General features: G+C 40.4%; 1 protein-coding gene across 26 annotated transcripts in view; it reads right to left on the bottom strand.

Annotated features, from left to right (window-relative positions):
- The window catches only part of LOC100347331 (RNA-binding motif protein, X-linked 2), a 210,685-nt gene that overhangs the window by 124,931 nt on the left and 73,708 nt on the right, over positions 1-12,046 (bottom strand). For 4 of the 26 annotated variants that reach the window (XR_016232346.1, XR_016232364.1, XR_016232349.1 and 1 more), the window contains exon 3: positions 2,570-2,748. The exons of 19 other annotated variants lie outside the window; for them this stretch is intronic. The gene's annotated coding sequence lies outside the window, so the exon portion shown is untranslated. Of the gene's footprint in view, positions 1-2,195; positions 2,285-2,569; positions 2,749-12,046 lie in introns of all 26 variants that reach the window. 3 more of the 26 variants (XR_016232352.1, XR_016232345.1, XR_016232350.1) reach the window with 1 other exon arrangement.

Raw genomic sequence — 12,046 nt, 5'->3', positions numbered from 1 at the left:
GACATTTAAACAAACAATGTGCTGAGTGTCATGTTAAACCCTGGACAAAATGTCATGTTCATTATTCTCCAAAACATCCTATTATTTAAAGATTTATTTATTTATTTATTTGAAAAAGTTACAGAGATAGAAGAAGAGACAGAGAAAGAGATCTTCCACCTGGCTTGCTCACTCACCAAATGGCCCCAACAGCCAGGGCTGGGCCAGGCCAAAGCCAGGAGCCAGGACTTCTTCAGGTCTCCCATATGGATGCAGAAGCCGAAGCACTCGGGCCATCCTCCAGTGCTTACCCAAGCACATTAGCAGGGAGCTGGATCTGAACTGGACCAGCTGGGACTCAAACCAGTGCCCACATGGGATGCTGGCACTGTAGGCTGCAGCTTTAACCAGCTGAGCCACAATGTGTGCCCTTTTCAATCCATTTCTTTTGTGTGAAAAGCCTCCACTCATCCACCACCACCTCAAGGACCTTCTACATGACCTGCTTCAAATGTTATTTCCCTTGGAGACAAAATCCTTCCTAGAATACCAGCCTTTTTATTGTACCTACTACCTATTTGCAAATCAACATAAACCAATTTTCTGTATTATTTCTTCTTTCATGAGATTACATAGTAAACCCTTGAGAACAGGCTGTCTTAAAGTCCCAGCCCCAATACTCTGCTTTGCCAGTAAGAAACACTCCAAGAATTTATAGTGATGACAAAGAAATATGGTTTAGCTTATTCAAACCAATCCATTTGATGACAACTAATAAAGCACGATAAAAAATAAAAAATATATTTAAAAGTATTAAAGGAAATAACAAAAATGGTAAGAAATTATCAGACTAAAATCAAAGTTAAAATAGGTAATCAGTATAAGGTAACCAGTATAAGGACTCTCAATTGATATTGAACGCAACTGATTATGATGGTCTTGTAGGATGAAGAAGTATAAGGCTGAGTTAACTAAGATAACTGATGGTCAAAAAGGCACTCCAATATCAGTCTAGGATGTTGAGAAAATATACCATCCAGATAAGGATGAAATAAAGGTAAAGCTCTCTGTCCCCAGGAAACAGGGTTCTTCAGTGATAGACACAGGAGGAAAAGGTGAGAAAATATTCTCAAGATGGTAAATGTGAAGCCACAAGCCAGCCTCTTGGGTATTTATTGCTCAAATTCACATTACATGAGTGATGCGCAAAACGAAGCAAGCAAAACTAAAATTGAGAAATTAGTTTTTAAGCTTCCCAAATGAGCAGAAATGAATACACATAGTCTTTGGTGGAAATATCTTCACCTTCATATGTAAACTCACTAACAGAATTCAAAGCCAATGAACAAAACATTAACTGAGTGTACACACACCACTTTGAACATAAATCTACAGAATCAAGCAGCCGCAATAAATCTATGAAAGTATTTATATAAAGTTACCAAACACAGATGTTTATTATGTTTAAAGAAATAACAAATAAGGTTTAAAACATCTGCAGGAGTCAGGCATTCGGCTTAGTGACTAAGATGCTCAGTAAGATGTAAGTAAGATGTAAGTAAGAACCTGAGTTCGAGTTTCAGCTCTGGCTCCCAATTCTAGTTTTCTGTTAACATGAACCCCACTGAAGCAGCAGGTGATGATCAAATACTTAGGTGCCTGTCAACCACATCATAGACCTAGATTAAGTCCTTAGCTCATGGCACCAGACTGGCCACGCCACAGCCATTGCAGGCATTTAGGGAATGAACCAACAGATAAAAATTCTGTCTTTTGAAATCTCTCTATCTCACTCTGTATTTCTAGCTGTCTCTCAAATAACAATTATAGAAAGATATATATAAAAATATGTAAGATACAGAAAACCGGATACTTTTCCAGAGCAAGCAAACAAACTAAAAAAAAACACCAAATATCTTTTTTGGAATTAAAAACAGTATGACCAAAAACTTAAAATTAAATGAATAGCCTTAATTACAGGGTACAGTGAGTAAGATTAGTGGGAAATATGGGAAATGATTGATTAAAGAGTGTAAAATTCATGACAGAGGCTAAGCAAGGCTTCCATGGAATATAGGGAAACTTGCTGCTGTTTTGGTATGGTCTAACTCCCTGCTATTCATGTAATTTACTATTTGGACTTATTTTCATATTTTGTGAAAAAAGTATTAAGCTGGAATGAACTAGCATTTTCATTTTAATGTAAAATTAAGTACCTGTTTCTCCAAAAGAGTTGATGATGAAGAAGCAAGTCACACAAAATACATGTCAGTATTTTTCTAGGCAACATGGGGCCATGAAAAGCCTAGTGACACACACACAGAAAAAAAAAAAAAAAAAACCAAACATAAAAATCTGTTCAGAAAATATCTGAATCACCTTAAAAGTTCGAAGTTGGTGACATCAGGAAGATGGAAGAACAGGTGGGTCTAGCCCTCTTCCCACAGAGAAATTGTGATTTTGGCGATCATCCATAGGTAAGTATACCTTTCTGTGACCCCCAGAGCCCAACTAAGAGGTTCCACAACCTCGGTGAAGAAAAAACAAAACCAAGTGGATGTGTTTAGGAGGAAGAGAAGAACATTCTCACTTTGCCCACCCAGCTCTTCACTAGGACGGCACAGTTTCACGCTGAGGTGGGTTCCCTTTGCTCACAACTTCGTCCTCAGAAGAAAGTCCCAGCAGTAAGTGCTCAGCTTCTCCAGGCTTAGGGATGCTGCCCACTCAGAGTACTGGGAGGACTGAAGCAGTCAGGTGACCTGAGGGCAGCTGGAAACAGGGAGAAGGGGTGCTAGGTCACAGGAACTGGTATGTTGATTTAAATAAATAGCCACAACCCCTTCCACAAGACTGAAGACCCCATGGAGAAACCTGCACATGAACTCCACAGGACAACTAACCTGAATACCTCCCCAACCAACCAATGTGTGGCTCTAGCACCATAGTCATCTCCCTGATGCATCACATGCCCATACAAAGTACCCTATATGCTCCTAAAAACATTGTGTACAAGACTCTGCAGACAGCCAGAAATCTGAATATAACCCTACCATGCAACCCAGCCATCCCACTCCTTGGAATTTACCCAAAGGAAATTAAATTGCCAAATAAAAGAGCTGTCTGCACCTCAGTGTTTACTGCAACTCAATTCACATTCAGTGGTGAAAAGCTGAAAACTGTTCAGAGCCAACACTGCGGTGCAGTAGGTTAAGCCACCAGTTGGCATCTTATATCAGAATGCTGGTTCAAGTGTCAGCTACTCTACTTCTGATCCACCTTCCTACTAATGCACCTGAGAAAGCAGTGAATAATGGCCCAAGTACTTGGTTCGCTACCACACACGTGGGATATCTGGATGAAGTTCCTGGCTTCTGGCTTCGGGCGTCAGCCTGGGCCACCATGACAACTGCAAACACTTGGAAGAGAGAACCAGCAGTTGGATGATCTCTCTCTTTCCCACCTCTTACCTCTCCCTATCTTTCTCCTCTTTGTCACACCACCTTTCAGTTAAATATAGAAACAAATATTTATAAAGAAAAACTGACATCTTTTTCTCTGTCAGGAACAAAACAAGGACGCACACTTTCCCTATTTCCAATCAACATAAAATGGGAAATCATTTCCAGATCAATAAGCAAGAAAATAAAGTCACACAAATTGGAAAAGATGAAGTAAATTTATACCATCAATGATATACGATGCTATATTTAGAAAATCCTAAAGATTCCACCATGAAACTGTTAAAAACAACTAAATGGGGGATGGTATTGAGGTATAGTAGGTAAAGCCACTGCCTGTGATGCTGGGATCCCATATGGGCAGCAGTTCAAGATCTGCCCCATTTCCAATCCAGCTCCCTGCTAATATGCCTTGGAAAGCAGCAGAAGATGCCCCAAGTGCTTGGGCCCTTGCACCAATGTGGGAGATCCAGAGGAATCTCCTGACTCCTGGCTTTGGCCTGGCCTAGACCTGGCTGTTGCAGCCACTTGGGGAGTGAATCTATCTTTCTCTGTCTATTCCTCTTTCTGTGTGACTCTTTCAAATAAATAATCTTTAAAATAAATAAACAATACAAAAAAATAAATGAGGTCAGTGAAGTCTCAGGATACAAAATCAATGTGCAAAATTCAGTTATATTCCTATACATTAACTGTGAAATATCTGAAAATACAGATAAAAGAAGAGTCCAAAGTACAATACCATTAAAAATTTTGTGTAAACTTAACAGGACAATACAAAGAAACTATAAAATACTGATGAAAAGAATTGCGCATGCACTGAAAAAACTAACATTGCTAAAAATGTCCATACTACTCAAAACAATCTTCAGATTCAGTGCAATCATTATCAAAATTATGGTATAAAACTACTTTATCAAAACAGTATGGTAATGACATAATAAAGGACACAAAATGGAACAGAACAAATAACCCAGAGATAAACACAATGCATATAAGTCAACTAACTTTTTTTTTTTTTTTTTTTTTGACAGGCAGAGTGGACAGTAAGAGAGAGAGACAGAGAGAAAGGTCTTCCTTTGCCGTTGGTTCACCCTCCAATGGCCGCCGCGGCCGGCGCGCTGCGGCCGGCGCACCGCGCTGATCCGATGGCAGCAGCCAGGAGCCAGGTGCTTTTCCTGGTCTCCCATGGGGTGCAGGGCCCAAGCACCTGGGCCATCCTCCACTGCACTCCCTGGCCACAGCAGAGAGCTGGCCTGGAAGAGGGGCAACAGGGACAGAATCTGGCGCCCCAACCGGGACTAGAACCCGGTGTGCCGGCGCCGCTAGGCGGAGGATTAGCCTAGTGAGCCGCGGCGCCGGCAAGTCAACTAACTTTTAGCAAAGGAGCCAAAAACACAAAATGAGATAATGGTAACATGTTTAATAAATGGTATTGGAAAACTAGATATCCACAAACAAAATAATGATATTGGATCCTTATGTTACACCATATAAAAAAAACCATGTCAAAATAGTCTAAAGACAAATTTAAGACCTGAAACCACAAAATTCCTAAAAAAAAAAATAGGGAAAATGTTCATTAGCATTGATGTTGACAATGACTTTTTTCCTTTGACACCAAAAGCTCAGGCAACAAAAGCAATAGTATGCAAGTGGGATTACATTAAAGCAAATCTGCACAATCAATCAAGTTGAAAAGATGGTCTATAGAAAGAGGATAAATATTTGGAAACTATGCAACTGATAAAAGGGTTCATAGCCAAAATACACAGGGAACTCACAGGACTCAATAAGAATACCCTGACTGATTTGCATAGATTTTTCTCCAAAGATATACAAATGGCCAACAGATACATAAAAGAATGTGGAACACTACTAACCATCAGTGTAATGCCAATCAAAACCACAATGAGATATTACCTCACATATGTTAGGATGACTTTATTTTAAGAAGATAGTAAGTACTGCCTAGACTGGGGAGTAAGAGGAACACTTTAATGTAACATGGTACTGCCATTATGGAAAACAGTATGGACTTTCCTCAAAGGTATGCAAATATAACCTCCATATGATCTAGCAATCCCATTTCTTGGTATATATTCAAAGGAATTGAAATCAGGATTGAAAACCCTATCTATACACTCAGGTTCACTGCAGCATTTTTAACAATAGTCAAGATATTAAAACAATCCAAGTGTCCATAAATGAATGACTATGCAAACAAATATAGCATAAACCCAAAATAGATTATTTAATCATTTGTAAGATGCATTTATTTATTTAAAAGGCAGAAAAGTTACACAGAGAGAGAAGGAGAGACATAGAGAGAGATCTTCCATCCACTGGTTCACTCAAAAAATGGCCTCAATGACCAGGGCTGGGCCAGGCTAAAGCTAGGAGTCAGGTGCCAGGAGTTTCTTCCAGATCACGTCGGGGCAGGGGTCCAAGGACTTGGTCCATCCTCTGCGGCTTTCCCAGGCACATTAGCAAGGAGCTAGATGGGAAATGGGACAGCCAGGACATAAACCAGCACCCATATGGGATGCCAGTGCTGTAGGCCATGGCTTACCTGTTGCACCACAGCTCTGGCCCCTCAAGTAAACCCTGCTATTTGTGACAACATAAATGGATATTGAGAGGCTTATGTTAAGTGAAATAAACCTGACACAGAAAACAAGCAAGGAATGATCTCACTTGCATATAGCGTATAAAATAGTTAAACTCAGAGAAGCAGAGAGTAGAAGGGTGGTTGTAAGGGACCTGGGGAAAGAAGAGATGTTGGTAAGATAGTTACAAGGTACAAACCTTCAGCTTATTGACTATACAACATAGTGCTATAGCTAACAATGCTGTATCATCTACTTGAAACCTGCTAGGAGAGTAGATCTTACATTAAGTGTCCTGACCACACACACACACACACACACACACAAAATAATAAAGTAGGCAAGAGGAAACTTTGAGAATTGCTAGATACATTAATGGCCTTGATGATAATAATAGATTCATGGCTATATATCTATGGCCATACTCTTCTACATGTATACATTAACTATGTACAACTTTTCATATATCAATCATACTTTAATAACACGGTTTTAAAAGTAGAAGCTATTCTCAGTGACTTCAGATGACAAAAAATTAACATGAACAAAAGCAGAAAATGCTTCGTATATCATGCTTTGAAGTAAGACCTTCTCTCCAGATGAAAAGCGAGTTTTTGCGAATTGAGTTTTCTCATTACTTACTCTAAGACTCTTCTGTGTATGTAAAAACTGACAGTTTTCCTGTCCATGTTTTGGTCCCTGTTATTAGTTTCCTATTTTACAATAAAACAAGTTATCATATACTTAAGGGCTTAAAACCACACAAGTTTATTATCCTGTAGCTTTGGAGATCAGAAATAAAAAGCAGGCTCCACCAGGCTAAATCAGTCCAGCTATTTTCTTTCCGAGAGGCTCCACGTTCTTGCCTTTTCCAGCCGACAGAGACTGCCCTCCTTTCTTGGTTCATGAGAGCCTCATTCTATTCGCAAAGCCTGAAACCTCCAGTCAAGTATTTCTTACATCAAATCATTTTTTTTAAACTTTTATTTAATGAATATAAATTTCCAAAGTACGACTTATGGATTACAATGGCTTCCCCCCATAACATCCCTCCCACCCACAACCCTCCCCTTTCCCACTCCCTCTCCCCTTCCATTCACATCAAGATTCATTTTCGATTATCTTAATATACAGAAGATCAGCTTAGTATATACATCAAGTATGGATTTCAACAGTTTGCTCCCACACAGAAACATAAAGTGAAAAATAATAGATGATTTTTTTTAAAATGATGATGAAATCAGAGCAGACCTATTGTCATGTTTAATCCCAGTGAGAGTCAAGTTGGGAATTGATAATTTCTTTTTTTTTTTTTTTTACAGAGGATCAGTTTAGTATGCATTAAGTAAGGATTTCAACAGTTTGCACCCCCATAGAAACACAAAGTGAAATATATTGTTTGAGTACTCGTTATAGCATTAAATCTCAATGTACAGCACATTAAGGATAGAGATCCTACATGAGGAGTAAGTGCACAGTGACTCCTGTTGTTGACTTTACCAATTGACACTCCTGTCTATGGCATCAGTAATCTCCCTATGCTCCAGTCATGAGTTTCCAAGGCTATGGAAGCCCTCTGAGTTCTCCGACTCTTATCTTGTTTAGACAAGGTCATAGTCAAAGTGGAGGTTCTCTCCTCCCTTCAGAGAAAGGTACCTCCTTCTTTGATGACCTGTTCTTTCCACTGGGATCTCACTCGCAGAGATCTTTTGCCAGAGTGTCTTGGCTTTCCATGCCTGAAATACTCTCATGAGCTTTTCAGCCAGCTCCGAATGCCTTTAGGGCTGATTCTGAGGCCAGAGTGCTATTTAGGACATCTGCCATTCTATGAGTCTGCTGAGTATCTCACTTCCCATGTTGGATCACTCTCCCCTTTATTTACTCCATCGGTTAGCGTTAGCAGGTACTAGACTTGTTTATGTGCTCCCTTTGACTCCCAGTCCCTCCGCCATGACCAACTGTGAACTGAAACTGATCACCTGGAACAGTGAGATGGCATTGGTACATGCCACCTCGATGGGATTGAATTGGAATCCCCTGGTATGCTTCCAACTCCACCACTTGGGGCAAGTCAAAATCATTTTAACACTTTTCTGCGTCCCTCTTCCAGTTTTAAAGATCCTTGTGTTGGGCCTGGCGCTGTGGCACAGCTGGTAAAGCCACTGCCTGCAGTGTCAGCATCCCATATGGGCTCTGCTTTGAGTCCCAGCTGATCCACTTCTGATCCAGTTCCCTGCTAATGCACTTGTAAAAGTCTCAGATGACAGCTCAAGTACCTGCGTCTGTGTAACCATGTGGGAGACCCAGAAGAAGCTCCTGGCTTCGGATCAGCCAAGGGCTGGCTGTTGCAGCCATTTGGGGAGTCAACTAGCAGATGGATGTGTGCTCGCTTGCGCGCGCTCTCTCTCTCTCTGCAACTCTTTCAAATAAATAAATCCTTTTTCAAAAGACCTTTGTGTTTATTATAGATCCACCTGGATAACTCAAGATAATTTTCCTCACTTTAAGATCCACCGAGTAACAACCTTCATTGTATCTGCTAACTTAATTCCTTTGCATTTAATATGGTCACCTGTGGAAGGCTATTTCTCTGTCTACCATGTCTGCACAATCAACAGAAGAAATAGGGAGTTAGATGATGGCATTTTATGTATATAATCCCTTATACATTAAGTTAAAAATGTCAGTAATAGTCTCGGAGACATTCAAGGTCATGAAGAGTGGACCGACCTCAATGAACATTCCAATTGTTCAGCAGAATCAAGAAAGAGCACACAAACAAACTCCACTCTACCAGTGTCCTAATGAAGCTTAAAAGCAAACTTGAAATGATAAAAGACACACTGTAGTAAATAAACTATCCACTGGAACAAAATATAACATTCTAAGAAAGACCATAAAACTCAGGTACTTAGAAATGTAATATCAAAAATTTCCAGCATCCAGTAAAACATTCTCAAATATGAGAAGAGGAAAAGATAAAACAAAAATCAATCAATAGATACAGATCTCAAAACAGCAATAAAAATTATCAAATTACCAAAGACTTCAATGCAGTGATTTAAAATATATTGAAAAAAAATGAATAAAATGTATTGAAGGATTCAAAATAAAGTATATACATAATAAGGAAACAAACAGGAAATCTCAGTAGATAAATGTAAACTATTCTATGTGGTAGGTTTAGGAGATTAGACAATAGTAGGGAAAAGAAGAGTGAATCTGAAAGAAGGATACTAGACACTATCCAAACAGAATCAAAGGAAATATTAAAACTATTAGACCAATTTTTTGATTAAGATATTAGAGGATTTAGTGAAAACACTGGCAACTATTAATAAACTTGTATAACTGCAACAGGAAAAAGAAAATGATAAGAGGTAAAAGGCATTGCTGCGACGCTGCCGCGGCTCACTAGGCTAATCCTCCGCCTTGCAGCGCTGGCACACCGGGTTCTAGTCCCGGTCGGGGAGCCAGATTCTGACCCGGTTGCCCCTCTTCCAGACCAGCTCTCTGCTGTGGCCAGGGAGTGCAGTGGAGGATGGCCCAAGTCCTTGGGCCCTGCACCCCATGGGAGACCAGGAGAAGCACCTGGCTCCTGCCTTTGGATCAGCGCGGTGCGCCGGCCGCAGCGTGCCAGCCGCGGCGGCCATTGGAGGGTGAATCAACAGCAAAGGAAGACCTTTCTCTCTGTCTCTCTCTCTCACTGTCCACTCTGCCTGTCAAAAAAGAAAAAAAAAAAGGCATTGCTAGAAATAAAAACCAGCGGTAGCAATGATGAATGCTGCCACTGTGATTCGAATGTACACCTTGGAGCACTAATCCCCAATCTGATGCTACTTGGAGATGAAAGCGTTGTTAGAAGCTAATTACACTTAAAAGAGGTCATGAGAGGGACCCTTATGTTGGAATTAGTGCTTTTGTAAGAACGGACACCTTAGAATTTTCTCCTTCTCTCCTTTTCTACCTGTACACATCAAGGGAAGGCCATGTGAAGACAGAAGAAGATGGTCATCCACAACTCAAAAGAAAGCTCCCCCCCAACACCTAGCCTGCTGCCACCTTGATCTTGCGCTTTCAGTCTCCAGAACTCTGTGAAATAAATTCCTATTGTTCAAGTTGCTCAGTATATGTTCTTTTATTATGGTAACACCAGCTAAGGTAAATGCCTTTGAGAAACTCATCAGCAGACTTAACACAAGAAAGTAATCTGTAAACAGAAAGTCAATAGAAATTAAAAGAAAAATAAAAACAATGAGGGAAAAATAGAGAATTAAAGATTAGTGAAAAAATATGATGTAGACAAATATAAATGTAACTGGAATTCCAGTAGGAAAATATAAAGAAAGAGGGCAAGGAAAACAACACAGGTCCAGAGACATTGAATTCCAAATAGTGCAATATTAAGACAGAGAAAACACTACATGCAGACAACAGACATATTACATAAAAAGAAACAAAAGTGAGGATCAGAGCACAGTTCTTTAAGTACTTTTTTTGAAAAAAAAAAAAAGGATTGATTTATTTGAGTCAGAGTGACAGAGAGAAGGGAGGGAAGGAGGGAAAGAGAAAGAGAGAGAAGGAAGGGAGGAGGGAGGGAGAGAGAGAGAGAAAAGAAGGGAGAGAGAAGAAGAAAAGGAAGAGGAGGGGAGGAGGAGGGGACGTCGAGGGGAGGAGGAGGGGAGAGAAAAAAGAAAGGAGAAAGAAAGAAAGGAAAAATAAAAAAGAGGGAAAGAAGGGAGGAAGGGAGGGAGGGAGGATGGATCTTTCATCCACTGGTTCACTCTGCAAAGCCCACAACAGCTAGGGCTGGTCCAGGCTGAAGCCAGGAGCCTGGAACTCCATCAAGGTCTCCAGTGCCTGCTTTCCCAGGCATATGAGCAGGGAGCTGGATCAGAAGCAGTTGGGACTTGAATTAGAGTTCTGATATGGGATCCCAGCATTGCAAACTGTGGTTTAACCTCCTTCACCAAAACACAAGCCCCTAGAACATAATTTTTTTTTATTTATTTTACTTGAAAGTCAGAGTTACACAGAGGAGAGGCAGAGAGAGAGAGAGAGAGAGAGAGAGAGAGAGAGAGAGTGTCTTCCATCTACTGGTTCACTCCCCAGATGGCCATAATGGCCGGAGCTGTGCTGATCCGAAGCCAGGAGCCAGGAGCTTCTCCCACATTAGTGCAGGGGCCCAAGGACTTGGGCCATTCTCCACTGCTTTCCCAGGCCATAGCAGAGAGCTGGATTGGAAGTGGAGCAGCCACGACTTGAACCAGCGCCCATATGGGATGCTGGCACTGCAGTGGCGGCCCTACCAGCTATCCCACAACGTCTGCCCCCCTAGAACATAATTCTTAACAAAAACTATGCAAGCCATCCTATGGAAGGACAGAAAGAAAACACTGAAGAGAGAAAGAAATTTTTTTTAAAAAAAGTATGTATTTCCAGACAAAATAAAACAGAGAATTCATCACCAACAGACCTGCACTGCAATAAATGCTAAATGAAGTTCTTCAGCAAGACAATGAAACAAGACAAAAACCTAGAGGGGGAAATGAAGATCGCTGAATCTGATTAAAGTAAGAGTAAATACAAAGGACATTCCCATCTTTCACAATCACTTAAAAAGGATAACTTATTATCTAAATCAGAGATTGGTAAACTTTTATTTAAAGGACTATATAGTAAATATGTTTGGCTTTCTGGGCCGTAAAATTTTTATCAGTTTCACAATTATGCCTTTGCAGCACAAAAAATGCCATAAATTACATACAAAGAATGAGTTTAAACAGTTTTGGCCTGAGGACTTTCGTGTTCTGATTTCCAAAGAGTTTATGGCAATAGTACCAATATATTGGGAGGAATGAATTAGGAGTACACTCCAATTAAAATTTCTGGCATTGCAGATAAAGTGATAAATATTACCTAAAGGTAGACTTTGGGGCCGCCACTGTAGTACAGTGGGTTAAAGCCCTGGCCTGAAGCGCCAGCGTCCCATATGGGCAC

The sequence above is a fragment of the Oryctolagus cuniculus genome, chromosome 4, assembly GCF_051225735.1.
Source record: "Oryctolagus cuniculus isolate XC-2025 breed Fujian yellow rabbit chromosome 4, ASM5122573v1, whole genome shotgun sequence".
NCBI lineage: Eukaryota > Metazoa > Chordata > Mammalia > Lagomorpha > Leporidae > Oryctolagus > Oryctolagus cuniculus.
Note: the sequence above shows the minus strand (reverse complement) of the source record. Positions and strands in the feature narration are given on the sequence as shown.